We start from the raw sequence: 3,979 nt of genomic DNA on the forward strand, positions 1-3,979 counted from the left end.
GATCCAGACTCCCATCAGCAGAACATTTGGGAGTAATGGGATCTGTGTCACGCACATCACCAGACACAAGACCTAATGGCTTAGAGTTAAAAATGCCTTCTATTTCAGCACATACTGTTTGAAGTACAGGTTCAGTGACTGATTGGTCTCCCAGGATTACCTTGAGTCCATCCTTGACACACTTAATCTCCCGTTCCCATGCACCACCGAAGTGTGGAGCACTTGCACTGGACAAAATATCATCCATTCCAAATAATCCAAAACTTGGAAATACCACCATTCCAATTGGAAATTGGCATGTACACCACCACAAGAGAGGCATCGTGGTTTTCCTAGTGCTATTTTACAATTCGACTATACCTTTATCAGACATGGCGATGCGATTGAACATCCATATGTAATGGTACCCTGTTATATATGGCTGTTTCTCAGAACTAATCCATAAATTGATAGCATTATAACTAAACTGCTGTCGAGATGTTCATTCCATTTCACCAAGCCATGCAGAATAAACAAAAATACAAAACACAGTATGAACGTGAATTTATATACAGGATATCATGTCATAATTCAAGATATATTTACAATAAATAACACTTGGGCACATCAGTGGGTAATGATCATACATATATACAATCATATCTACAATAATACACATACAAGAACTAGAATATAGAATGTACAATTAAAATTTCTATTTAAAGCAAAACTATACAACAACAATATAAATAGAAACAATAAACCAATAAATTACACACACACACACACAAATCTGTGTCTTGGTGACACAAATGTAACAGTCCTGGTACCTATTTGTCCCTCAATCTTGACGAATTTGCCCTTAATTCGTTGAATCGGCCTAAACGAAGATGGACCAGAGTCAACTTACTTCGAAGAGTGCCAGGCTTCCACTGGTCGACCACAATGGGTTTTTTTAGTTTTTCTTCAAGTTCTCGATACCATTGAACTTCTGCAAAGATGTGTCTCTTCTTCATGCCCTCAACTCTTGCTGGGTGCTGGAGGTATCTAAGTACCTTTCCAGGTCTCGGAGCAACCCCCCAACCAATTTTCCCGTCCCCGTCTGTCCAGTAGGCAGTGATGTAAGAAGATCTCACACTTTGAGACTTGGCAGATCCAAAGACTTCTGATCCAAGGTACAGAGTTTTTTATTTCCCTAACGGCCGGCAAAGTCTCGACTGTTTCGCCATAGAGGGCTCTGTACATTTCTTGAAGGCAGTGTTCATCATTTTCAGTGAGGCCACGGACTTTGTATTTTGAATAAATGAACTTGTCAATGTCATTCCACTGAAGGTTTTCAATGTGATGAAATCGGGATGACATCTGTCGGAGCTGCAAGCATTCACTTGAATTAATCTTGCCAAGAGTACCCACTTTAATGTTAGCTGTAACAGTGGCGATGATCGGCTCAAGGGTGTCTCCAAAGTGAAACTCGTCATCTAAGACCAATCCAAGGAGATGTGAATGGCTTACGAAACGTCTCATCAGCTGCAGTTCTACGCTTTTCTTGTTAGTTGTATAGTCGCCCAGGATACCATTAAACCGTTCAAAACTGAACAGCCAAAACGAGTAAATGGGTCCAAAGTCCTGAACACACTCAATGAGATGACCATGCAAGTGCATGTTAGGGGTAACTCTTGTCACGGCCATATAATCGCTCAAAATTCTCACAGAAGCGCATCAGTAATAAATCTGCCATTTTTAAGTCATTTTCAGTTAATACTCGGCAACACAATATCTACAGGCCAATACAAAATTTCGCCAACATTCTAAATGATCGTCAGAAATGACATCCTTCAGTGCATACACAGAAAACAGGAAAGTCCAGTTTTTAAACTGCTCTGCACTAAACCCTGCAAAACCGGAGCAAATCTTATGTGGGATGCGACCAATGTCACTTGGACAGTTAACTGCATCCACCTTTGCTTGGATAGCGTCTAAGTCCTTGTCAGTTAGTACACCAGTGTCTCTCCATACATGCAACATATGTTTTGATGTCCCCAGAAACAAATTGTGCATAGGATCCACAACAGACATTTTGATCAGATCAAGGTATGGCAGCTCAGACAAGACGAGGATCTTGTTCCATACGAACTCGCAAGTGCTCCTCCATCTGTCTTGGTTCTGGCACTTGTGATGTGTCTGATTTCTCGTATATGCTGTTCATGGGTGCGAGGTATCCACTGAGTTCTGTCAAAACCTCTGTAGTCTCTTTTGCCAAGCTCACCAGGAAAAGACTTCTTGCACCGAGAACACCCTTTGACGGCTGCATGTCCCAGAAAGCCACATAACTTTCGGCAAGCAGGGATATCACATCCAATGCACATTAAGGCCAAGCGAAATATCTTAGAGATGAATGAAAAACCTACTGTCCATGCTTCAAGAAGATCATCAACTAATAGGTTGTACAAAACTGTTTGTAGGGGGTTCTTTCTTCATGTGCGGTATAATACCAACAATGATGACATTCTCACGTTTGTAACGTTCTTCTCGAGGTAGATTGAGGATGACTAAATACATTACACCTACAGAGTATTGGACGTGTTTGAATGGCTGAAACCAGTCTAAATTAAGCATAAGGCCATAGTTTCTCTTCTCCTTCAAATATGTCTCACTGAAGCTCTTCCAGATACGACCATCATACACGTCATTGCAAAGTACCATCACTAACGACCCATTGTTCACATTTCTCCTCAAAACCGGGTCTTGATAAAAAAAGTTAAAAAGTGAATTATTCAGAGATTTAAAATAATAGTTCTTATGTGGTACAAGCTTCTTCTTGCCAGAGGAAAGTGTCATACTTTGTAACAGTTGTGCACCACAAGGCTGGCGATAATGTCTCATTGCGTGATTAGGATGGGAGACGTTTGGACAAGTCATACTGACTTCTTCTCCTTCCAAAACAGAAACACAGTCAGAATATCTATATATGCTATAGCATGCTGGGCATACAACATAGTGGGAAAAGTTATTGTCGTCAATTCTGAGTAATTTCTTGAGCAGGTAAATAGTACTTGGAAAATCGGGACTACAACAGCAGGGAACTTGTAATGCTGAGCGGCAACGGCGAGACGGACATGAAGGTATTGCAGAAGGACTGGGATGGCATTTGAGGAAATATAAAATACAGACTGCCAAATGCAGAGGAAGAAACATGTCCATAAGATGAGTGCCTTAAAAAATGGTTTCACTTCCGATGAGGCAGGTTGAGAGGATTCAACTTGCTGAGGTTTTCTCGGTTGAAAACTCTGAAGCAGATCATCGATCTCATCTTCATCAAAGTATACCTCTTCATCATCGTCAGAGCTGTCTTGAGATGGAGGTTCAGGTTCTGTACTCGGACAAGTGCCTTTGTGTCGCTTGTAATTCGAAGAAGAGGAAAAAGAGTTTCCACAGTCTTCACAGCGTTTTCTCTTCATAAAGGAGGCCATGATTCCTGAAAAAGATATAGTACCAAATTAGTAGTTTGTACATAAGATAGGCAATACATCTAAACCTGTTACATTAATAAACACGCACATTATCCGTTCATGTGTGAAGTACCTATTTATAAGCCTACAGCATAAAGAGGTCAATGAACAGATAAATGTTTATTGATATCTATTTCTAAAGTGACGGAATATCCTTTTTGTTAAATATACTGGTAGGCTGGCTCTGTCTTAAATATACAGGTCAAAATTAAGTAAGCGCTATTTCTATAGCGGAAGGATGGCTCTGTCTTAAATATACAGGTTAAAATTTAGTAAGCGCTATTTCTATAGCGGAAGGCTGCCGCTGTCTTAAATATACAGGTTAAAAATTAGTAAGCGCTATTTCTATAGCGGAAGGCTGCCGCTGTCTTGAATATACAGGTTAAAAATTAGTAAGCGCTATTTCTATAGCGGAAGGCTGCCGCTGTCTTAAATATACAGGTTAAAAATTAGTAAGCGCTATTTCTATAGCTGTAGGCTGCTGCTGTCTT

At 40.3% G+C, this 3,979-nt stretch overlaps 1 pseudogene; it reads right to left on the reverse strand.

Annotated features, from left to right (window-relative positions):
- Positions 1-750: 750 nt before the first annotated feature.
- On the reverse strand, positions 751-3,449 carry LOC139450944 (uncharacterized; annotated as a pseudogene).
- Positions 3,450-3,979: the final 530 nt, after the last annotated feature.

The sequence above is a fragment of the Haliotis cracherodii genome, unplaced genomic scaffold (genome assembly GCF_022045235.1).
Source record: "Haliotis cracherodii isolate W230 unplaced genomic scaffold, xgHalCrac1.p SCAF_8, whole genome shotgun sequence".
NCBI lineage: Eukaryota > Metazoa > Mollusca > Gastropoda > Lepetellida > Haliotidae > Haliotis > Haliotis cracherodii.